Raw genomic sequence first — 26256 nt, 5'->3', positions numbered from 1 at the left:
AGTTTATAGCATCAGATAGGACTAATGCTCAGTGCAATACTCAGCTAACACTGCTCCAAGAAAACTTCCTTTCCAGCCATGTTCAGTTTGTCATGGGACAGGGCTGGCCCACCAGTTGCAAGGTGTTCTTCCACAGTCAAACACCAAGTCTGAAGGTAAGTCCCAAGACGCTATGGGTTGGGGAAAGACCAGTCTTCTGGGAGGTGGAGATGTCCAGGACAGTCTCACCACCATCTGCAGTCAGAAAGGACTTGGAAAAAATTCACATCACTTCTCCTTTGTCCTTAGCAAAGCCACTGACTTGGGACTAATAACTTGCTCTCTTTCTCCCAGTCCCTTCAGTTTATCCCAACCAGCTCAGCTTTCGCATGCTCCCAGTTGAGTTAATCAGAAGATACGCAGGCAGTATTAGAATAATGTTATTTAGGGGACTGAAATACAGTGACTCCCAGGAAGTCATTGAAACTGGAGAAGCAACCACAGGAGTAGTGGAAGAGGCTCCAGAGCAAGTATTTACCAACAACTAGAAAGAGCTGTAAATTTTCCCCCAGCTTATTATGCTCCTTCACTGACAGGTCAGCACAGCTGGATGAAGGTGGTACAAAGCCTTCCAGTGGTCACAGGCTTAGGAGGAAAAGGGCTTATGGTTTACCCCAACCAGAGCAAGAAACCAGGAGACACAAACCCCAGGTTAGGTGTAAAACTCATGAAACTATAAATTCAGCTCTGAAGAAAGTATCAGAAGAGGCCCATCTTGTGGCAAATGTGGTCACTGGATAAAGGGAAAAGATGGTCCTGAGCAAGTTTGCACTGGTATCATGGCCTAGATCAAGCCATAGGCTGTCTGTTTGAAAGGGGTAAAAAGCAAGCTACTAAAGAGTTAATCCTAAACAAAAGGTTTCAAGTGCTAGGGAAAAGTGGCCACTGGTTATCCAAGTGACTTAATGTACTTCGGGATATCTATGCCACATTAATCTTGCATGTATACCTGTCACCTACTTCAGAAATAATTCCTTACGAAGAGATGTTAGGCTTGTCTCAGTCAGATAAAAGGTTTTAAGCTTTTCAAAACATGGAGTTTTTCTATCTGAGAGAAACAAGGAAAAGGATCGCCCTGAGTTAAGTAGCATCCACCCACATAAACCAAACAGGTCTGCACCAAACGAATTGTGCTATAAACCGTGGAATTTTACAAGCAAGTTTTATATTAATTCTTTAGAAACCCTTTGTGCTTATGGTTTCAGACAGAATATAAAAGTACCATATAAATATCAGCACAATATAGTAGGCAGCTGTTAGGTACTTTAACCATTCCCAATCAATTATAATAAACAGAGCAAGCACACTGAATTGCATCAGAATGCCGTGCAGTAACCCTCCACCACTGACTTCTCCTTCCTGCTATGTAAAATTAACCTTGTGATAAATTACCTGTAAAATGACAGAATCTGGAATGTTCTGGAAGGTTTTTGGTAGGCTGGGATGGATAGAGAGACTACAACCACTTTTTGAATAACATACAACATTAATGGCAGTAAGAGTATTTTTTTTTTTTTTTTAAAACCAACTGCAAAATAGCAGCAGAATAACCCCAACTATTCCATTCAAAGCAGAAGGGAACCCAAAATCTTGACCCTACAGAAACACTGGGAAGCAGTGGCATCATGCCTAGCAGGTAAGATTTGCTTATTTGGCTAAAAACAGACAGAACAAATAGAAATGCAGTGCATGGGAGACTTGGGAGATACAATGGGGTGGCAGCAAAGCCTTCTCTTGTGGCAGGGAAGGGAGCACAGCCTCCTGGAGTAGGCAGCACAGAAGGAAGGAAAGGTGGGAGCCTGCTGGAAGGAAACCACATGACTTGACAAATGGAAAGTCACTTCTGGAAGTGATGAACAGGCAAACTGCTTCTTATGTACAAACATCAACTGTTTGTTTCTTTTGCTTTCTCTTTATACACCTTTAACTCCATCCACTTGGATGCGCTTGTTGCTTCAGATGGGCGTAAAGCTGAGCATGAGGAAAACTCACAATCAAGAACAACACCCTCTTTTGTGTGTGTGCTACACTACTTTTATCCAAATATGCAGTGATATTCCAATACTCAGAAAATCATCGAAATTATGCAAGGGCCACAGACAATTCTCACAGTGACTGCTCTCACTTGCATGCTGGATCTGGCTGTAGACATGGATGCTGATTGGTGGGGTCTGTGTCTGGACCACTCCTGAATCAGGCACATGGTGAATCCCACAGGCCTTGCTGAAATGACATTTTTATTTACAGTATGCTGTGATATGTGAGGTGGGGAGGATAAAATCTGCTGTGTTTATTTACTATTTCCGCCCCCACACACACTTACAGCTGGTAGTTTTTTGGCACTTCAGTAGTCACACGTCTCCTAAAATTATACTAATTTGAATTTAAATACTGTCAGCCAGAGCTATTCTTAACAATTTAGATTTTTTCTATGTAATACATAATAGTTTTAAAACTCTCCTAAAAATGTGAGAATTTCATAAACTTTGCTTTCATGCTTCAAAACTCTTAACTCTTAACTAAAACAACTATTAACAAAAAAAAATTATTGGACAGATCACTATCTGCCTGAGGAGCAATGTACAGATACATGACAATAATGTCAGATCAATCTATAGCAAACTGACAAAAAAGACTACATTTTAATTACACATCATATTAATACTAGCATTTAATATTATTTGCATCATCAAACAAGATGTTATAAGTGTATTCAAAGTCCTGAAAATATTTTTACTTTCTGCAATAAGACTTCTAGACACAGAAGCAACAACTAAATAGGTATCATCCTATTCACTAGAGTACCTCAGACTTGGAAGAAAGAAAATCAAAAGAAATTATGGAAAAAACCATTTTCCTGTAGCTTCCCTCTCAATAGGCTGGCTTTCCTTTAGCACTAGATTTTGGTTCCTAGCAAGAAGATGATGGTCAAGCAGAAGAGAAACCAGTAATGCATTGATATTTAAAGATCTGGAAACTTGACCTTTTAATGATCCCAATCCAGCCAAGGAGAAGTTGAGGAAAATGCATTTAGAAACTGAGGACAATACATAACATAAGGTGGAGGTTAACACAGACAATGACAATCAGAGCACTTTTGGGCTCAGGCAATACAGTGACTGCTGAGCCCTATATTTTCATTTCAATGTGACAGGGTAAGAACATTGTACTGTCTCCTAAAAGACAGAATATGAGACAAAATTAAATATTTTATGGGACAAAAAATCCTCCTGGAGGACCTTCCCTAGTCTGTCAGCAAGTCTATCCTCTCTCACAGAAATAAAACACAGTCCACGAGGCTTCAAACCTGTGTTTTGGAGAATTACTTCTGACACGGTGAATCATGACGTAAGCTTGAGGCAAGCAGGCTACCACAACAGATTTTACTGCTAAATACTTGTCACAGGCTTGTGTTCAACACTCGAATTCAAGTCAAAATTTCATATTCAAAAAACTAATACCTGTGATATGGCTCTTCCTTTACATCTATCTACCTGTTGTCTGAAACTCCGATATGTGTCATGTAACTCTCAGGGACACAGTTTACTGAATTTACAAAATTAATAGTAGTGGATTTACCAGTAACTTGTTTTTTAACCCTGTAACATCCTCTCAGAAGGATGTCCCTTCCCCACAGGCTATTTTCTCACAACACAGCAAATGCAATCAACATAAAACCTCATTTCATAAGGCAGCTGTAAAGTGAGAGCTACAATGGAAAGCCTTAAATGAACTGTGTACTATTTCATTACCATCTGATCTATAATATAAAGCAACAATATATTTCCAAATTACAGTGTTCTAATAAAGTTATAAAGTTAAATAGAGAAATAAAAATCTGAGCTTTCATGAAACCCTGAAAAGGCAAAGAAATGCTCAGAACGGTGACAAATCTTTCTAGAAGCAAACAGATCCTCATCAAGCAGAATTTACAGTTGAATTCTGGTAATATATATGTTTTACAATGTAACAATATCTGTATCTCTGGTGCTTCTCATTTTGCTGCCATTTCACAGCAGAAGGGTACCTACAACCCAAAATACTGTGACAACATATACAGCCAGCCTGTCACTCTTATTTTGAAGACAACTCGAAAAGTTTCCATGGAGAATTTAAAACAGGGAGAAGCAGAATCAGTGGTTTCTAGTTTCCAGTTGCAAATAAAATTTTCTGGGAAAATTTACTTGAAAGCAGCCTTAAATGAAAATCTATATAATTAAGGGAAAGACCATTGCTTCAAACAGATTGACTGTCTTCAACAAATTTCTCTCTTTCTAGCTACTCAGATATGCTATATTTCCTAATTATCACCTTTTAAGGGCCATCTGGGCCCCATTCCTCACCATCAGGGGGCAATTCCATTTGCATTGTTCATAGGCTTAGTCATGATCAAGTAGTCTGGTGGTAAAGTTCATTAGAAATTAGAAGAAAAGCATTAAACCTCACACAGTAAACCAAGTAGCTGATACCTACATACCCACAGGAGAGATAAGCATTTAATGCATATTCTCACACGACTTCACAAGTCTTCAATGAGCATTTTTTTTTCCTAAACTGCTTAAAGAATCGTTTGGACTGGTCCCTGAATAGGTACGTAATGAAAATTCAATTCAGTCTCTGCATATTATAAAAAATTTCTCAATTAAAGAGAAATGAATAATAAAACAATAATCTATTAAATAAAATCATATTCTATTTACATCTGTAGGCCTGAAAAGTCTAATAAAGCTAATGTAATGATACTATTATTTCTTTTGTTTTTCAGATGTTTGCTATCTTTTGCAAATCAAAGGCAAGATTTTTCTAGTAATTGAATTAAATATGCAAATACAGATGCACACTCATGCACTGCGTTGTTTAAAAATTTCAGAAACGTAATTTTGCATTAACCATATGAGAAGAGTTACTCTCTATTGTCATGTAGCAATAAATATCACTATACATTTCCCAACAGGTCAGTATAAACATGCATGGGGTAGCAGAGCAGGAAAACTAAGTGCTTGGCCTTGTGCCTGTATCCTATGGTATAGGTCAGTATTTCATCACTATGGTATTCTCAAAAGGTTTGAAAATGGTATTTAAAAAGAACCCAAGGAAGCTCAGAACATCTGTTTCATATAAATGATGGACCCAAGGAAGTCAACACTATGACTTCTAAATGCAGCGCCCTGTTTCAAAAGAGAAATGTTGCAGAACTCCTCTTTGATATGGAATTTTTATCTCTGCAGTTTGTGCTTTGAGTCAATTTTTTTGTGAAAATGTAAATGTCTGCATATCATTGGCCATATCAAGAAGCTGTAGTCAGATATTAATGTCTAGATTTATCTTTTGAGTATTGTAGGCTGTGTCATATCAGTGATGAACTCAGGTCCCAATACTCTGGAGTAATTGATTTGGATTTTTCAGTGCTGCCTATGAAACAGATAGGATAGCTTTAAGTTTATTTCCTTGAGAACCTTTTATGACTGACGCCTCATCTACTCATCTCTTGCAGCTTGGAGGACTCCTCTCAGAAGCTACACATGTGAGCTACTACTGTAGGGAGGAGCACATACCAGACAGCAGCACTAGAAGAAAGCTCTGGTCCTTGCTTATGAGGACACGGCAGGCCCAGGTAGGAATGTCATTAGAAGGTTGTCCAGATGGCTACTGAACGTTTCTGTGAAATGCAAAATTTGGAATCTTTAAATCCTCCTTTCTGATTTTAGGCAAGGTGAACCAAACAGCTGATTTCTTCTTTCTCACATTGGTGTAAATTAAAATTCATAAACACATATAGACAAATGTAGAGATATTTCAAAAAGAAACTGTATTAATTAGATCAAGCTTCTCTTCTGGATGGTTGCTTTGCCCTACCTCTGTGAAGCACTGGTTCATCTTTCTCATTGACAGGAGCATGGCTGAGCTGAGAAATCCCCATCACCTGCCAGCATCATGGGTTACCAAGGGCTGATTTTGGCCCTGGGCTGAGAGTATGTAAAATAGTTTCAGGCACCTCAAACAAATGCTTACAGTATGGCCAGTCTGCAGGTGACGAGCTCAGAGTTTGCAAAACAGATGTTGCCATTTTACATTAAAAATATAGGTAATTTTCCAGCTTTCCCCAACAGCTGTGCCTTTTAGAGGAATAGCCTACACCTGCTTTTGAATAATTCTTTACTATTTTCACTGAACAGTTAAACTCCAGTAAAAATACAAGCCTTGAGTGGATCTATAAAGCCAGCAAATGCAGTAAAATGTCACTGCCATGTCACAGAATTGCTTTACTACTTAACACTGCACAAGGAGTGTGTTTTCATAGTTGTGTTGAGTTTTAGCTACCTGGCTCCTACTGACTTTAATGGGAATCACACAGCTAAAACTCCATGCACCACTTTAATACTTCAAAGTAATTTTTCAGTCCCCCAGAGAAGGTCATAGAAATATTAAAAACTAAAGCATTCTCCAAGGATCTGAGATTAAAGACTTGCATCAGACTTTATAAAAGTGATTGGTCAAATATATAATATACTCCTAATGTTCTAGCTTCTGGTTTGTTTTCTTTAGAAAGAACCTTTGTGATGCTTTTCACAAAAGGCAATATAAAGCATAAAGAAGAGCTCAGCAAGGTATAACACGAAGACATAGAGAAGAGCTACTTGATACATGTTTACAGTGGTAAAGAGTTACTTATGTTTTTGAATATGGTGATCGAATTCAGGGCAATTCTTAATTAAGACATTGTTGCAACTCTATAGTACTTGATTGCAAGCAATACTGTAACACAAATATTTCTGTTCCCCTTCACACTTTCTCTGTTCTCCTTTGTCCCCGTAATTTACAATGTGGCCATAAAACTCCATTTCCATATTTCTTTCCTCGATTGGTTGACATAACTGCTCTTTCAGACCTCAGCGTGCATCTTCTCTCCTTTGTAGCTGGTTACTGGAAATACACAACCTTCTTTCTGCTTAGAGCTTTGACATCCTCATAAGCCCATTAGATCTGCCACACTGAAGGCAAACTGTATCTACACTATCAGCTGTACGGATAGACAAGGAGTGAAAGCACCAGGAAAGATGATGAAAGAAACATGAATTCAGGAAACTTGTATTGAATCTGGCTTCACATTATTGAAGGCACAAGCAGCAACCAAAGTCATAAGCTAATTCTTTGTTTGGTGGTGTTACCAAAAAATTGATATTTATATACAAAGTCATCTGGTAATATAATAACCTCAATAAAAATAAAAGTGCTTAACAGAACACAAACAGCACAGTCACAGAATGACACAGAATCATTTAAGTTGGAAAAGACCTCTGAGATCATTGAGAACAATCTTTGACTCATCACCACCGAGTAGTGTGAAGTCCAGTCATTTCTTGAGCATCTCCAGGCATGGTGACTCCACCACCTTCCTGGGCAGCCCACTCCAATGTTTAACAACCCTTTCTGCAAAAAACTTTCTCCTGATGGTAAATCTGAATCTCCCCTGACACAGCATCAGGCCATTTCCTCTCATCCCATTGCTAGTTGCCTGGGAGAAGAGGCTGACCCCCACCTGGCTATAATCTCCTTTCAGGTAAGTGTAGAGAGTGATAAAGTCACCCCTAGGCCTCCTTTTCTCCAGGCTAAACAACCCCAGCTCCCTCAGCTGCTCCTCATAGGACTTACTCTCTAGACCCTAGTCTTCCCTGGATCTTTCTTCATGCTGAACTAAACATCTCACATTTAAATTCCAAAGTTGAAAAGCAAAACTAGAAAAAAAAAAGCCAATGCACATAAAAATAATAAAGAACATTTTAAGCATGCAGCGAGTGTCTACCATACACTGATGAAATATTTTCAGCCTTCCACCTAGAACAAAATTGAGAAGCTCGCTAACCACACCAATTCTCCCAAAACACTACATCCTGCATAAAAGCACTGCCAAGGCATGTGGAATGAACCCATACTTATTACCAGATAATCCTAGCTATAATCTAAAAAGCATGAATCAGAAAAATATAAGCATGTGTAAATACACAGACAAACTTTGAAGTGGACAGGCATGCCCCTCTAATGCCTCCAAGCTATTACATACACACACTTAAGGAGAAGAAGCATATACATGCAAGCAATAGGTTTCTGTAAAACTGGAGGTTTTGTTTGTGTTGCCATCATCCCTACACACAGTTGTCAAGTTACAGACCAATTAAGCTGAAATAACCCTGCGCTAAAGTCTTGAACACAAACCAAAGCACTGGGTTGATGCAAAGAAAGTGTTACCATCTTAACCAATTCACATGAAAAATGACTGTGGCAATATCATCACACTATAGGTATCCTAAAACAAAACAGGTCACATTTTGCTTTTTTTGTCACAGGAAAGGCAAATTGATGCATAATTAACAATTGGCCAATGCAAATTCTTTTACATCTTTTAATTGGTGTTAATTAGATTAGAAGTAAATTTTCTTTTATCTCAACACTCTAATGCGAACTAATCTTCTCAGCAGCATGTCAAAGTTTCCCTTTTAATTAAACTTTTCAGCTGGGAACTTCGGCAGCACTCAGGCAGCAAAATCTATAATTTAAGGCACATGAATGGTGCTAGGTTTTATGAATGGAACATCAAAAATTTAAAGCAATGATTAAAAAGGCTGAGCAGAAGGTCAGAAATCTGAATTTTGTGGAGGCAACAGCGAGCTTTTAAAGCCACTTCGAGTATGTGTCGGCAGCACTCTCCAGCCACCCCTTCCACATTCAAATCCATCCTTTTATAAAGGAAAACTACCCCAAATGTAAAACATCTTCTGTGAATTAACGTCCCCCTTTCATACTGCTTTCCCCAAAATATTGCTGCTCCTCTAGAATTGTTAACGTGCAGAATAAACCACAAAATACATTTAATATCTTTTATGGGAAGTTGACCTGAAATAAAATTTTATGTAGTTAAAGACTTTTGATAGTTCTTCATCCAACTTTTTTCTCTCTCTATGGGGCAACGGTGATTGAAACCTAATGTCTGCTGCACAAAAAGGCCATAAAATGTTTTATGCACAAGTAAAACAGTAGCCATTAAGTTTTGCTGTAATGTTTGAGTAGATATGCAGCATGAAAACATGATAAAAGAGCCATAAACTGATTGTGATCAAATGCAATTACAATGACTTCTCTCCAATGAATGACATGTACTAAATGCACTTACAGTTCCTTGCAAAATTACTTTGGGCAAAGGACCAAGAAAACACTATATCCTTTTTACGAACGGCAGCTTGCCAGGGAAATCGCAAACACACAAGCTTTAATATCTGTGGCCAAAAAGCACTTGGGAACTCATTAGGAAAAGGTTAAAAAGACTCACTTGTGAAAGACGGCTTTTTTTGTATGATTAGAACAGCATCCTGGAGAGTCCAGCATTTGGGGTGTTAGGAAGAAGTGGTCCTGGAGAAAGGAGAGAGGAGCCCTAGGAAGAGTGGGTACCAAACTCATCATGTGTTGACTCCATCACAAAAGTATATTCCGGAAAAAAGCAATTGTTTTCGCAGGTTTTTCCATTAAAGCTTTATATCCTGCCCTGATTGAGGACAGGAGGTGAAAATGGCCACATAGCCTAAAAACATATATTTTGCTAGGAATAATGTCTGTCAGCACTGGAAGATAGAAAAATAATTAAGATAGAAGCCAATAGATTTGAAATCAGATGAATCTGATGATTCTTTACTGTGAGAGTGGTGAGGCACTGAGACAGGTTACCCAGAGAGCCTGTGGATGCCCTGTCCCTCAAAGTGTTCAAGACTGGGTTGGATGGGGCTTAGAGCAACTTGGTCTAGCGCAAGGTGCCCTGCCCATGGCAAGGGTTAGAACCAGATGGAACTAGAGGTCCCTTCCACCACAAACCATTCTGTAACTCTATGAGTCTATGAAGTACACCGTTTTTAAAGGTGAAGAAGAACCAAGATCTTGGGAGTTTCATCCTTTTGATTGTGTTTTGGGGTTTTGCTTAGATAGCCTGGTTTAACTTTTATTCATCCAAAGGATTTCTACATTTTGAGTAGTCAAATCAAACCCCTGGATTTCCTGAGGAGTACACCGCAAGGAGAAGACACACTCAGGTGTCAGAAGGTGGTGAGAAGTGCCAGGTATTTCTGTGGCTAACAAGATTTAAGGAAGATGCTGTAAAGATATTCCAAGTAATCTCTGTTCCAAAAGCAAACATGCAATACTAATGTGGCAACAGCAGTAATTTCCGCAAAGGTGAAACTGCCCTGAAGTATTTTAAAAAGTGCAAACCAGGAGTGCCATAATTTTCTATGTCTTCCTGGAAATAAAGGGAGTGGAAACCAGGACCAGAACTTAAGGCATTTTCTTTATACAGGAAAGACAAAATAGAGTTGGAGCTACAGATGTAAATTTGTATTTAATAAAGACAGTGAAAAAATCCAGCAAACTGTCACTTTCATTGTCTAACAAAGTACAATTATTACATTTTAGGGGCACCTAGAAAGTGTAGAATTAACTGCTGATGCTTAGAACAGGCACTAAATGGGCTACCAGAGCTAGTATAATACCCAGGAACAAGGTGAGGAGAGAACTGAATCTCCTTAGTGAAGGAATGAATTCCCACCACACCACCAGGATCCATTTTAATGGAAGCTTAAGATTTTACTAATTTGATTTTATTTGATTTGATTGGTTTGATTTTATTAACAGCTTATAGAGTTGTTACAAAGATGAATTATTTATCAAAGGAAAAAAAAAGAAAACAAATACTAACCAGGCTAATTCTAATATAGCACTAGCAATGCAGAGCAGTTATTTTTTTATACTGGGACTCAGGTTAAGGGTTTATCAGTCTTTTTTATATAAACTTCAGATTTATAACTTACATTAAAATTAACTGAACAGTTCAGTGCTATATAAGGTGACATTGTAAGCAGCTCTTAGTATACGGTAGATTACAAATCAAAAAGGACAGAAATACTCCTTTCTAACTTATAGCACTCTTAGGCTGTCCGAAAAATGTCATGCTAGATATCAATATCACCAATATCACCACTAAAAGAGTGAGGAAACACACAGTAACTCAAACTCCCTGCCCAGAAAGCAATTAATCTCTCCTTCTAAAAACCAGAGCCCTCTCAGCCTTCTCCTGCCTTATTAAATCATAAACCACAAACAAACATCAAAGCATTGCTGCAACGTCATATAATTACTCTAAGACCTCCTAGACTGTGTTAGAAGATGGGAGGAAAATTGGGATGTGGAAGACGTAATGTTCACTGCTCCAGAAGCAGTGCTGGGATACAGCACTGGGCTTTGGTGCCTTCCTGCTTAAAAGGTGTTTTTTTAAATCCTGTACATTAGCTTTTTAATATTATCAATTTTGCAACAGTGACCGCCAGTCAGTAATTACTAATGGTAATTAAATTCTACTGAAATTTAACAAGGGAAATGTCTATACGAAGATGTAGCACTCATGGAACAAAACCCTTCTACAGCAGAGTGTTAAATAACAGTACATTCAAAAATTGGAACATTCAGGCTCTTTAAAGTGTGTTCACATGATGAGGAATAGCCCCTTCTCTAGGTTTTTAAGAAGAACCCAGATTCATCACTGCTAAACTTCTACTCCTTAGGTAAGTGCAAATTGTTCTTGAGCACGAACTGGTCCTCAGCAGTGGTGTGCACAGTGGGTAAAACATGAAACAGTGGTGCTAACAGTTAAGGCTGTACAAGGTGTAAAGACTGTATGAAGAAGGTATGACACAGCCTGACTCTGCCCAGTGTGCCCCAGTAATGGAAAGAGTTAGACATTTGCTCTGCCGGTGTTAAACATACCACGAGCAATACAATTCCTTCACAGAGGGGATGGAAGTCCTAGAAACCCTGGTTGATTCTCGGTTGGAGGAAGCTCCCACTTCTCTGGGTTTTTGAAAGCTACACTTCCACCTGCACCAAATCTAAGTAACCAAATAAACAATACGCAGCAACAACCAAGAATAATCTTCAGGTGGTTGTCTGATGGTTCTTGGTCAAAGGAACAGCAGCAGCAGCAGTTCAAAGATTTTGATGGGCTATACTGATGTCCACTGTGAAGCTAGAGTTAGAGCTGCAATGAACCATGCAGCATCAGCCTTTCCCTCATTTCCAAAATTGAAGAACTGATGGCAGCCTGCTGCAAGCATAAAAATTAATGCAAGTGTCGGACTTGCAAACAATATTTAAACTCCACCACAAAAATGACCACCTAAAAAGCCTCCGCAAAACTGAGGAGAAGACACAGAGAAACATCTGATTCTGAAGAATTACAGTAATCTGATCATTTGGTTCTTGAAACCTCTGGGAGCAAGCTCTGCTTCTTGACAAAAACCCTTCAGCTTTCTCTTACCAAATACCTGGCCATTATAATCTTGGCCATGCCACTAGTGTCTGGATATAAGATCCTGAAAGGATAATGCTGGTATTTGTCATGCATTCAAAAATTCTTTTTTGATGTGAAGTGGAAGATTCGGTGAAAATGAAGCTTATTTGCATTCCTCACGGAGACTGTAAAAAGTCCACGTGCACCAAAATTCTGTTTTACTTATTGAAACTTTTTGCCCAGCCACTGCTGTGGGAAGGTGATACAAGGAGCACCACTCTGCTGCCTCCAACATAAAGTATTTTCCAGTGAGTCTCTTGCCACCCACTCAGCCCTCACCAAACTACCTACTCCAAAACAAAATGATCTTTGGCACGTACGAGTAAATTGCTGCAGCACAGACATATCTGGACAGTAATTAATCACTTCGAATACTCAATGTGTTTGGATATAAAATTAAGAAAGTCGGGTTGTTAAAAAATGACAGATTTAAGCACCATCTGGGCTCTGTGGCCACAGTGGCGCGAATTCCAAAGGAAGGCTTAACAGTGCATGATCCGAGAATCCCATCTGTCTCAGCTGAAATGAAACAAATAAATAAATAAACCAGCAGCCTCATTTACAAGGTTTTCCCAAGTTTCCCAATTTAAAAATCATCTTGCAATAGGAAAGAATATAAAATTAAAGGTATTACATCTTCAAAATATGTCTCGTGCCTTTTACATACATTTTTAATGTATTATACCTCTATGGAAAAATCTCTATATAGGTATACCTATATAGATCACACATTTTGAGTTGACACAGCATTTCCTACTACAAGTATGTTTTCATAAAAATATAGTGATAGTAACGAATCAGTGTGATAAGACTCTTCCATTGATTTGGGGAAGCCAAAATTCCTTTCTGGCACCCAAAAAACTCTCTTAGCTCCTTCCCCAAGGCACTGCTCACTTGCACGCGCCCCATGGCAGCTCTGCCTGTGGATTAAACGCAGCCTCCTCAGTTCCCAAGAGACCTCCCTCTGGCCACCTTGCTGCAAGGGCAGAAGCCACACAAACTAAAGTCACCTGCAACTAGTTAACCTGCAGGATGTCTTCAATAAAACTTGCCTGGCATAGGAAAGGGAAATAAATAAATCATCCAGCACAGAATATGAACACAACTATTTGCCTCAGAAAAGCTGAGCCAGGTGGGGTTTAAGTGAACTCCAGGAATACTCTGATGAAGTTCCCAGGAGTCTGGTCCAAGCGCCTCCCTCCACCTGAATGAGCATCAGGCAGGTGACTGAATGGACAACATCTGGTTCTCAAGCACCTTTGTGCACCAGGCCTCAGGACAGTGTTTTCTGTGTCAATGAGCCTCGTTTTGCTTTGCAGGAAAGATGGAACTCTCCATCCTTGGCAGCTTCTGCCCTTGGCATGTACACTGACCCTGACATTGGCCCAGCTCATAGGTGGCTCACCCAAAGGAAATGAAACCACAAAATTGGCACCCATTGAAGCCACACACTCTTCTCCTGCTCCAAAGCCATGTGCTCACTTTTCCTGCAAATAAGGGCGAAGGACGGATTGCCATGGACATCTGTGGGACTTTTCTGAGGTCTTGGGGAAGGGGCTTCTCCAAGGGGTTTGACTATGACTCATCCTCTTCTCCAGCCAACAAGTGACCACCACCTCTCTTGCATAGCCACTTTTCACTAAAACTGAGTCCTCCTTCCCATCCTGCTTATCTCCAGGAGCTGGAAGAAACTCTTCAGATGAATCAGCAGGAAATATGTCCAAAAAGTACTATTTAGTATTTTTAGACCTAAATAACAGATATCATCATACTATATAATATTATAGCTTCTTTCAAATAGAGACATTTGTATGAAGGCTTAATCCTGGAAAGATTTTTTCAGATTTTTACCTTCAATAGATCTCTTTGCATTTGAAATATTGAATATGTGGATACATTTTTTCATTAATAATGTGACACTTTGGCCCTGCTCTCATGCTTCAATTTCTGCCATACATTTTTGCATGAGAGTTATTTGGACCCAAATGGGTGAGCAAATAGGTAATATATTGTCACTTTAAACTGTTTTTAAATCAATGTCATTAAGTTTGTTTATTATTTCCCTTTTTAAAAAATTTGTTGAGTAGTTTGTGGGGCTTTCCTTTCAGAAAACTCATGTAAACTCCTGCGGGCACCACCGAGAGCTCACCAAGACTATAATACATATGAGGAGTTTCCATATAGCTCTATATACCAAACTGCTGCACAGTTTCCATAAAATCTTCTACAGGAATTTGCTACGCATTATAAAGAATAGAAATAAAAAGGGGGAAATGTGATTATTCCTAAATCTTCTCTCAGGAGATGTCTAGCAGGAAGACGATCTCTGCATAACCACAGAAATTAAGGAATCTGGAAAAATCACACATGAGAGAGAGCAAGCTTCTGTGCAACAAAATGACGCCAGGGCCTGATGCTGGGAAGTGGCAGGGAGCAGCCCCTGCTCCATTGAAGCTGCTCCACGGGAAGGTCTCAGCACCTCCGATGGTTGGCCTCTGGGGCCCTGTAAAGGTGAGCTGGCAAGGATTGCCCTGCTACTCCGCACTCCTCCGTTGCTGTTGATCTGCTACTGAAATAAATGACATTTACAGCCATAACAACAGAAGCACAGTGATTGATGGGTGGGCTCTGCCCCAGGTGATGGGGATGGCTGATGGTGAGTGGGTGCACACGGTGACTGACACAGCTCACCTTGACATTCCTATGAACCCTTCCTGGGAGACTGCTTATCTGAGACCCTTTGAGACTCCCTGTTTTTGGAAGATGACAACAAATGCAAAGTACTATCATAATTGTTGTAATGCACGATTTCAATCAGCAACAAATATTTTCTCAATAAACACTATTTATGAATTTTCTAGCAGTCAGACAAAAGATGTTTTTGTTCTCTCAGCAGATGCTGCATAAAAATAAATACACTTCCCAAAAATGGGCATTTATTTTTTCTCTACAAACAAATCAGCACATGCTTACAAATTTTTCTTTGTTTTATCAGTTTCATCAGCTTTAAAGTAAGATGAAAACATATATTTTTATCTGTAGAATTTAGAAGTGTTGTAAAACCCTTAGAGTGCAAAAATAGGCATAGAGCATTTCAAATAAGCTGAAGGAAAATATTTAATATATTTCCATAATATATAGCTATACTATAAATAACATACATTTTATTTCTCTATAATTTAGTCTTTATCACTCTGGTTCTTTCATTATTAAGACCATATATTGGGTTTTATATGTGCAAAACTGGTACAAGTTCACCTGTGAGAGAGTTTTTGTGCCAGTTAGGTAAGAAAATAATGAACTCAATCCTCATCACTACACACCTTCTTGGGGACATGATCCATAGAAAGGGTAAACATTTTCAGATTGTGTTGTGGTGGTGAGGGCAAGCTATGCTTGATGCCAATCAGAGTGAAGTCATATGGTCCATGGGCTACTGATCCATTTGCATTGTGTTTGGTATCATCTCCTCCCTTTACAGAACAGCTGTGTAAACTTAAGGGAAGGGAAAGGAAGGGAGGGCAGCAGGGATTTAGGCTGGGGTTTGAGGGGGTGAATCCACATCAGAGGGGACGGAGGGAAGAAGAGCCAGGCAGTCCAGATGCAGTCCAACACTGGACAACAAGCATCCCACTGCTACCCCCAGGGAAAGCAAAAGCTTTGGGCTGTGGGACACACGTGGGGACACAGCGGGAACCAGCACTGGGAAGCCTGGGGAACGCAGGGGAAGAGTGTAGCGCAGCTTGGCCAAATTATTTCAGAGAGGGCACAGCACAACGGGCTGCCAGAGGCAAAACCATTGCTCCAGATAGCAGGCTTTGGACACAGAGACTGCCTGGGTGCCACAGTGGGCAGTTGCATCTCCAGTGGGCATGATCCCTGTCCAGTGGGCAGCTGCAGGGCCAGGGTGCCGGAGAGGGGTGCGACAGACAGTGCTGGGGCAGCCTGAGGAGCCAGCCAGGAGCACACGGGGCCTGAGTCCTCCCGAAAAATGGATGGCATTTTCTACTTTGGGCTTGAGAATGTTTGGCAGCTCTTGGGTGAACTGCAACCTGCCTGTGCCTGGCAGATTTTTGAGCAGTAAAAGGGCTTGAAGTGCACATCTGCCTTGTAGTGTTCCACACTTCTAGGAGAAATTGTAAATACTTGGAGCTTCTTGGGTTAAAGGAGTAAAAATATAATTACCATAAAGGAAAAAACATAAGAATTTTCCTTATGGGGAATGTCTCCTGTTTTACATAAATTTTCTGTACAAATTAACTCGAGATGATTCTAGCCATGTGAAAAAAATTAGATCTCATTAAATGCTTGCTTTGCACTGAACACTGAAATCTGCTGGGCAATGCTTCTGAAGAGTTTGCATGCAAGAAGTAAAACTTAAGGGAGTAAAAGGTAAAATAAAAGTCTGTCCTTAGTGGTGAACCCAAATTATGGTGAAATCGAGTTAAACAACAGCATGTGTTGGTGCTAATTTCCACTCTCAGAGGGAAATTATTTCTGAAATTCCCCGAACTCGCTGTAATTACCCAGCCGATGTTGGCTACCTCAGAGCAGGCACGGCATCATTTCGGTGACGAACCTTTACGGAAGCAGCAAAGCCACTGAAATTATATGAAGATTAATAGAAATCTGAACCGCGCTACATCTAAAATAAACAAAAGCTTTTGTAGCCGCGCTGAAAGGCCCATAAAAGTAAACTACAACCTCGGCAAAGCCTTTTAAACTGACAAAACAGGACGGCAGAGGTCAGGGAGGCAGGCGGGTCAGCAAAGCCCTGCCTGCAGGTTTGGGGGTTGCTCCATGTCCCTGCTCAGTCGCTCGCTCACATGGGGGCCTCGCCGGGGCCGGGGAGAAACCCCACTGCCGCTCCTCCCTCCGCCGGAGCAGGAACACTTGAACTGCCCTTCTGTCTCAACAAAACTTTAGTTTGCTGATTGGGCACGAAACAAAAGAAAGACAGCGGGACGCGATTTATAAGGGGGCAGGGTAGGCTGACATTCTATTGTACTCCAGAGGTATCCACAAGCTGTTAATTCCATTTTAACATTGTTAATAAGACTGTTAACACATCTGACTTTGTTTAGAGACTTTGAAAACATCAACAAACTAAAGAAAAAACCAAACCAAAACAAAAAAAATCAAGAACTCCACCCCCACTAGAAGTAAAATATGATCTTTTCAAACAGCATCAAACATCCAAACGTGACGCTTCTGAGTGTCCGGACCTGGCAGCGAGGAGGAGGAATGGCAGGGAGACTTAGGGACATGTGTCCACATATTCTTCACCCTCTCTTTAGACTGTTTAGCTATTCACATTTTCCAGGTTAAATTTAAAGGACTCGTTTCTAATACCATTGCCGTTTTGAGAAGGAGAGGGAATAAACCTGGACTGCCCCCTCCGTGCACACCTCCTCTCCCTCGCTCGCTCTTGCACGCAGGCAAATGTGCAGATTTAATCAGTGTGGAATGTTTTAAATGAATAATTGGGTCTGACAGATTTATTGCAGTTAATTTTGCAATAGAATGGAAAAATGTTTGGATCTCAGCCTTTAAAGTATTAGGAAAACAATTAATCCATCACATAACGGAAATTCCTGTATTACACCCTCATGTCCAATTAAATAATGTCAAGTAATCTTACATTGTAAAATGCTGAAAATTGAAGCTCAAATCATTGAAGGGAATATGTTTTAATTTTTTCAGGGACCTCGAAACAAAAATAATGTCAAATTAAAATCAGATGCTTCAATAAAAGGCTTTTTTGGTTTGTTTTCTTTGGAGGGGGAGATTTTTTAAAGTAAAAAAAAAAAAAATCTAACAAAGAAAAAAACCCAGCCTTACCCAAAAAACACTGATTTCTCTTTTGCTGTTCAGTGTGTGCATCGAGAACGGAGCCTTAACAAGGCAATCTCAAAGCAAATCAAAAGCTTTAGGATGAAGTCTGCAACCGCAGAAAAGAACTTTAAAAGCAGATAATCAGCACTTCTCTTTTCCAGCAGGCAGAGGGGCTGATTCCAGAGTACTTACTCAGACACAACTCTCCGAGACTTCAAGCCGTGTTTTGCTTGAATAATGTCCCGCAGGATCGAGTCCCCAGTTTAGGACCGACTGACAGCAAACTTCTGAGACTTAAAGTAAGCGGGATTCGTTTTTCTTTGTTTACATCCCAAAGCTACTAGTGCTGTAAAATTGCTTAATGTCACACTCCATCTCCTTTTTATTAAAAGTAAGGTAAAAGGAAAAAGAAAAAAAGCCTGCAAATCACAGAACTTTTCCAAAATAACAAAAACACCGACTTACAAATGTCTTTCCTGCCCTTGAAATTTGAAACTTGGCAAATTCATCTCATTCGGCTGCTATACAAAAGGTCCCTGAAGCGTGTTACAGTAGAGACCCGCGAGCTTCCCAAATAGTTTGGCTGTTTCTAGACTAGAGGATACGGGGCTGCGGTTTCAGGGCTCCCTCAGCTAGAACGAAATGAAAGCGATGGTGAAATTTTAATATCGCGGAGGTTTAAGAGGAGTACGTCTGGCTGTTTTTACAGGGGGATTGCCGACGGTCCTGTGGCAGGCGAGGTAGGGAGCATAGGGACAAAAAGGGATTGGAGCACGTGTCGCTACAGAAAGGCAGGAAAAAAAAAAAAAAGTTGGAGGCACTGAAGAAGGAGTAAATAAAAAACATAAGGAAAGATTCTCCTTCTAGTATGTCAACGGGGAAAATAAAGTGAAATCTTAGGTCGCATTTCAGGGCAATAAATACTGTAATGACTTGCTGGCACCTTCGTTAAGGCACTGTCGGCATGGCTGGACAGATGAAAATGGGGATTACACTGAATGAAAGAAGTGTATGATTTGGCCACCACCGTTCAGTTTGTTTTTCCAAATACAACGCTGTGCTTATTTTGCTGGTTTCTTACAATCTTGATGTTCTGGATACCCACATTGCCGCCCAACTATTTCTGTTGCCATAACAACATCAGAATTTTGGTCCTCGATGCCCTTTTTAATAAAATAATTTTGGGACTTGGGAGCTTTCAAAGGCGGGACAGTTTCTCAATTTAGGCAGCTCACACCTTTCTCAAAAGGAACCTATTTGTTTCTGTTTCCCCGAAAAAAAAAAAATAATTTGAAAACGATGCCCCCTCCTTCCCCCCTTGACTTTGGAAACAGGCCTGTTGCTATAAACAGTTTTTCTGGGGGACTTGGATTTTCAAAAACAGGCAACCTACAGCAGCCAGGGGACCACCTCCCAAGGATTACTACAAGGAGAGAAGCACCGTATATGCAGCCCAGCGCCTGAAACAAACCGCCAAGTTTTCACCACCTATCCACGGCATGTGTTTTAAGATCATAAAAAATTAAATATACAACCAAAAAATTACTAAGAAGGTGCAATAACCCTGTATATTTTGTATCCAGTCACTTGGGACATGCTCATCCCTCCCTCAAGGAGACTAGAGCTTTTTGGGGGGCTGCCCCTGGGCACGGCTAATTTTTTTTTTTTTCTTTCTCAGATCAGGTCAGAATGAGTGGAATAAGAAAAAAACCCGCCAAGCCTTGGCTCTTTACCATTAAATAAATTGGATTCCCAGCGCAAACAGCAAAACAATGGCCAAGAGGATGTGACTAACAAACGCCGAGGGAAGAGTCAAGCTGCCCCCTCTTTGCATATGTAGCCAAACAGAAGTCATTGGGGTTGGGATTTCCCCCCCTTCCCCCCCCCCCCAATTTAACATATCTGTGCATTTCAATAAGCTGAGAGAAACAATGCCCGGCTTTCAAAAGTTGCAAATTACTGGGAATACATTGCAAAATGTGGATAGCCCATAACATTGGAAGATGTTTTAAAGTAATTATCTTTGAGGGGGAGGGGGGAGAGTTGCTTTGGTTTAGTTTGGGTTTTTTGGTTTGGTTTGGTTTGTATTTTTTTCATAAGGAAAAGGAGAGAGAGAAATCATAATGCTCTAGGAAAATAATCCTGGATTGCGAGGAAACTGCGCCCGTGAGATATGTAAGAAACTTCATGGGATAAAAATGGCTCGAGTGTATATTTTGTAAAAGAACAAATATTTTTTTATCTCACTGGCTGGTCAAAGTCAGACAGGGAGTTCTCGCTCATGTGCATTGATGATCTTCAGCCAAGTGTAAGTATTTCTTGTCCTCGCTGCCGATGGCAGGCAGACACCTGCAAACCTGCACATCGAAAGGGAAAAAAATTTCCCTTTTTCGCTGTCACCAGTGGCATTTCTATAGCTGCTAAAGAAAGCAGCAAGACGGGAATCGCGCCCTTCACGAGCAGCCGGTTTGGCAGCGCAAGTCGGAGGGCGCCAGCCACGCTCAGGAAAAAGGAGGGGAATCCTCCCCATGCGGAGGAAAACTCGAGAACCCCCTCGGTAAACAAAACAAAAAAAAACACCCAGACCAAACAAAAAACAACCCCCTCCCCAAAAAAAACCCCAAACCAAAACCCAAAAGCAAACCATCCGACCCTGTAAACCCATGATATGTCTATATGGAAATGTCTGCTTTCGGACGCTCCGTGGGGCGGGGGTCCTCACCCCGCGCTTTGGGGTAACCCCCCACCCCCCCCGGGCGCCCTGCACCCCGGCCCCGCCGGGCGGGGAAAGCAGGGGCTGCAGCGACACCCTCCGGCCGCGCCGGGAAGTGCAGCTCCGGCCGCCAGTCTCGACGGGCAGCGGCCGGGCAGGGATGAGGGCAGGGATTCAGGCAAGGAGGCAAGCAGGGATGCGGGCAGGAATGCAGGCAGGGGCAGGCAGGGGTGTGGAGGGAGGGAGGCAGGCAGGGCTGTGGGCTGTGGCAGGCAGCGCGCTTGGAGGGGGTAGGGAAGGGGGTGGGGGAAGAAATGTGGATGGGGCAGGTTGGGATTCGGGCACGGTGCGGGCAGGGGCAGAGAGGAATGTGTGCAGGGGTGCGGGCAGGGGGCAGGCAGGAAAGCCATCAGCTCAGCATTCCTGGCTGGCTTTAGATCTCCACAATTGTTCCCCCTTCCCTCCTAGCGGGGTGAGGAGAGAAGCAACCACTTCAAAGAGAAAACTTTCTGCATGAGGCAAAGACAAGAGTTGTTGTGTCTCTCCGTTACCCGGACCGTTATTACGATAAATATTTCAACTCTCGTTCTTCACTCTTTTTTTTTTTTTTTTTTTTTTTTTTGTCAGCTTGCTAATGAAGCTGTTGTTATTCCTGGGAAAGGAGAAGGCAACACGCAGTGAGGGAGGCGTGCTCACGGATAACTCCCTTTCCAATTTGTTTTCCCCTGAAAAAAAATGGAAAATATCTCTGGCAAAGGAATTGGCCAGCAGCTCTCTCTGCACCCCCAGCTCCCATCCTCACCCCGTGGGGCTCTGACGGCAGCAGGGCTCCGGGGTGAGCCTCTTCAGCCCCAGGCCAACCCACAGCACCCTCCAGCACCTTCTGTCTGAGGATTTTCAAAGGGCTGCACAAACATTAATTAATTACTCGTGCTGCATATCAGTGCAAACGGGGACCCGGGGATCCATTTTACAGATGGGGAACTGCTTGCACAAGGAGACGCAGTGAGTCTCTCTGGTCGAGACAGAAATTGAAAAACCAATTTTCTCATGTTTAAATATACAACCCATTGACCACTTCACCCTTCCAAGCGAAGGGGAGAGACAGGCTGATGAGGAAATTATTCCCCATCTTGCATTCAGCTTAGACGCGCAAAACTTAAACAGAGAGGCATAACAAGGAGCTCCCTCACATTCATGCCTGTTTGCACCAAGTCTTTTAACCCCAAATGCTTTGCACAGTCAAAACACCACCAAGAAAGAATTAAAAATCATTAGGAGGAGAGGAAAACTAATTTGAAAAATCTGGGCACAGTCATAACTGCTCAACTGAACCTTTAACCAGCTGAAGACCCAGTTTGGTAGAGAGAAAGGAGAAGGATGTCCCTGATATCAGGAACTACAAAGGAGGAGACTCTGGCATCAATGCAGGCCAGAGTGTGGGAGACAGAGACAGGAGACAAATATTGATGGGAGTGGGAGGGGGTCATGGGGGTAGATGGGGACCAGATTTTCCAGGGCAACTGAAGATGCAAACAGGCACCTGGCAGGATTTTCAAAAGCAACTGAGCAAGATAGGTACCTAAATCCTACTGATTTCAGTGGATGGGAGGATGTCTAACCTGCTTATGCTCTTTTGAAAATCCCATTAAGTGCCAGCTGCATGTTTAGGAACCAAAACACATTGGAAAATTTGTTGTAAGGCTTCAGGACAGACAAATTTTAAGAGTAAGTTGTTGTTGTGCTGATGTCAAGAATTAGAAAACAAAGCCAGATTCCTTCCCTGCCCCAAAAGAAATCTGTTGGTTAAGATACAAAAGAATATTTCTTTAATTAAAAAAAAAAATTTTTGCATTTTCACACTTAGCCTTCCTCATTTCTAGCTCCTCTCTTTGTCTTTCGTAGAAAAACAACTGGAGTGAGTAGGGATTTAAGGCAGAAAACAAGTGACACTGCCAGGCTCTTGACACAAGTGAGCGTGTGGCAGTGCTGGGGAGGGGGGTGGACACAGAGAGGTGCTGGGGGTGGGGGACAGGTAGTGCTGGGCTATGCAGTGAGGCAGCGGGGCTGCGGGGGACACTGCTGGGACAGCAATGCGTCACCACAAATGTGGGGAGGCAGGAGACAACAGGCAGGCATAAGGGAGCAGGCTGTGCCACCACGCTCAAATGCAAAATTATGTGACTGAGGACACTGGGAGACGTGTCAGGGGGTGCTCTGGGGCAACTCTGATAAAGTATGTTAGCACAAAATGGCTGTATATTGCATGCACGTTGTTAACAATTCCAGCATTAATGATACGTGGATTATTTTTTGTTCTGAATCAGGGTGATTTTGCCAGCATGGATTTTCCTGTAAATTCTGATGCTTTCATTTATATTTTTTTTAGAAAACTGTTAAATTAGGATTGTTAAGAGATTGCCAGACTTTCCCATGAGTTTGCTTTAAATATTTAGGTAGCAGCTGTCTCTTGATTCACTGACAAACTTTAAAATCCACAGAGTAAAATCTCAACAAACAATTGTGTAAAGACGGAGACTTTCAGAAAGCTTCTTCAAAAAACCCCCACTATTTCTAAAGCATTTTAACGCCACCAGCTAAACTGACACAGCAAACCCATTGTGTTTTCCACCAGTTTTGTTTTGCTCTATACAGCTGTGTTTTCACAGATGCAAAACCATGTGTCTTCAGCAAAAGGTCTACTCTTCCCTTCAGATGTGACTGGAGATCAAAGGTTCAAACACAGAAATACAAGCTTCTTTTCCCTTTGGAACATGTTTTTATTTTTTTGCAGCGGCTCTAAACCAGAATTTCCATCTGTTGTCCTTGTGTAGTGTACAGGTTAACCTTAACAGCCAGGTTTGTGATGCTGTTATCTCAACCAAGAAGCGCAGAGATGAATCACTCTCACATGTAGGCTCTGACTATCTCACTAAGCAGCAGAAACAGGGCTGCCTCGGACAACCAGCCATCATTTCACAGAGGTGATGGCTTAAAGAGACTTGTTCTGTCATTTTCAACAGAAAATAAGGAATTTCCTTATTACGTGACTATGATCACATTTAGGATTCTCCAACCCTAATCTCTGATGTAATGAATGTGTGTAATTCTTTTGGATTAAATGCCAAATGTCTCAGTTTACAGCACGAGAGACTTAGGCCTAGGACATTTAGACAGTAGCCCTTGACATTCTGTCTCTGCTTCTCCACCAAACTGGCTGGGAACAGTCTTGGAATTAATGTTTACATGGAATCATAGAATGGCTCGGGTTGGAAGGGACCTAAAAGCTCATAGTTGGTTAGAAAAGGCCCTAAATTGTTGCCGTTTCTGTGACTAGCAGTGAACAATTTACCTACGCTTCACAATACTGTGGTAATAAACAAATAAACGATTAAATAAATGACATAAAAAGCAAAGTGCTTGCGGCATTTGTGCCCCAGAAAATAGCACTGAGGTGGTGGAAGGAGCCTCTGGGTTTTAAGCAGCAACTCGGCCGGGGCGAGGCGGCTCCGCCGGGACAGCATTGCCATCTAGCGGCAACCCCGGCCCCGACGGGGCGCTGGGCCGGACCCACCCGCCCTGACCGCGAACACACCCTGCGGCCACCCCCCAACTCTCCCAGCCTCGGAAACAACCGTGCGTTGTGCGAAGACAACCCTGAAGCTGCAGGTGCGGTGCGGGACACGCCTTGGCGCCCTGTCGGGAGCGAGCCCACCGCGGCTGAGGAGCTGGAGATTCCTCCCGCCACCGCACAGCTGCGCAGGTGCTTATAGCGCTGCCGTGTCCTAACTCACGCTATTCCAGGTGTGGGGAGCACACACCAGCCAACAGAGGGACCGGCACCGCAGCTGTCGGCAGAGAGGTCGCTTGGGCAGGCGATGGCAGTCGCGGCCCCTCCGTGCTCCCGGCAGCGCTCATCCTGAGTGGCTCCGCGCCAGCAGAAGCCACAGCTGGCATCGCCCAGGCACCCGCTTTGCCCACACGATGCACGCGCCACCTTTGGCTTTGTGCTCCCGGAGGATCGCCTGATCCCCGCTGCAAGCGCGGGCAGCCGGGCTGCGCAGCAGCTACAGCGAGCTGGGTGAATCCCCGGCCCCACCTAAAGCAGTGACAGCGCCATGATTTCATCCACTGCAGAGACTCCTCATGAGATGGAAATGTCAGCGGGTAAGCAGGCGTTGGGCCCCACTCCTGAGGAGCAGGGCTGGTGGGTGGCACAGCTCCACAGCCCAGGCCTTCTGCAGGCACAAGGTGAAGGGCAGCCGTGGCATCACACCAGCCCATGCCAGCTATCCCTCGTGGAACTCCAGGACCAGTCACATGGCTTGGGCAGCCTGCTGGGACAGGATAATCAGCATCAGAGCTTGCCCTTAGTCCCATTTGTGGCTCTGGCAGTTAGGATTGCTACCAGAGGATAGATGCCCCTGCCCACGTGATGGGAATCTTCTCCCAGTTCCCTCTTATGCCATGGCAGCTCCATGATAGCAGGATGCACACCAAGCCCCTCTTCCCAAAGTATGCCTTCCCTGGAGCTACCCAGCAAGTGCAAATCTGTGCATTTTACAGGCCTGCATTGAAGGCCCATAAGGCTTTGGATTAGACTTGCTCAGTACTTTAATGAGTATTAAATTAGCTTTGGCAGCAGCAGAAACTCCCAAAAGCATGCTATGAAAATTACTCACTTTGTGAAAAACACACAGCGATGTTGTTATTTGGAGAAACCAGCACAATCATGGAAGAATAGCTCATCAGTAACTCTTCCTTTGGAAAGAGTCTCCAATGGGCACAGTAGGATTTAATTTCTACTTTTTATTGAAAAAAAAAATCAACAGTTAATAGACTTTAGCATTGCCAAAGATAATTGCCAAGAACAGCTTTTGTGAAGTTCAGTCTTTCTTGTTTTCTTCTGCCTAAGTCCCTCTAAATATGCAGGCCAAAGACAGTGCCACAGTTTCCGAGCAGAAGAAGAGCAGAAATGAGTGTATGACAAAGAAACAGATGGACACCTGGAATTTTGTCCTCAGATTTTCAAGTTTTCTTAAGTCCTTCAAAAAGCATGTTTGTAAAAATCAGCACTTATCACCATTTGCTAATATAAATAAAATCTTACAAGTCTTACAAGTCTTTCAGAAGAGAGATTGAAGAAGTCATGATCTTTTCTTACTCTGTACAGCTCTAGTTGTGGTTGGTTTTCCTCCTTATGGCAGCAGCTGGCGTTACTGGTGATAACAGTAATTCCACATTGCACAGGGGGTACAAGTTCAGCATCGTGTTTCCCCTGGAC

General features: G+C 42.1%; 1 protein-coding gene and 1 long non-coding RNA gene across 2 annotated transcripts in view; one reads left to right on the top strand and one right to left on the bottom strand.

The window, feature by feature from the left end:
* Positions 1-26256, bottom strand: part of CLYBL (citramalyl-CoA lyase) — a 168604-nt gene that overhangs the window by 116464 nt on the left and 25884 nt on the right. The window lies entirely within an intron of this gene.
* On the top strand, positions 1611-20847 carry LOC126649599 (uncharacterized). The gene is made up of 4 exons (XR_007631081.1): positions 1611-1675; positions 5534-5653; positions 18421-18558; positions 19938-20847. It is a non-coding gene; the product is annotated as an uncharacterized LOC126649599 (long non-coding RNA).

The sequence above is a fragment of the Myiozetetes cayanensis genome, unplaced genomic scaffold (assembly GCF_022539395.1).
Source record: "Myiozetetes cayanensis isolate MyiCay16 unplaced genomic scaffold, myiCay2020 scf5-8, whole genome shotgun sequence".
Classification (NCBI taxonomy): domain Eukaryota; kingdom Metazoa; phylum Chordata; class Aves; order Passeriformes; family Tyrannidae; genus Myiozetetes; species Myiozetetes cayanensis.
This window is presented reverse-complemented; position numbering and strand designations above follow the sequence as displayed.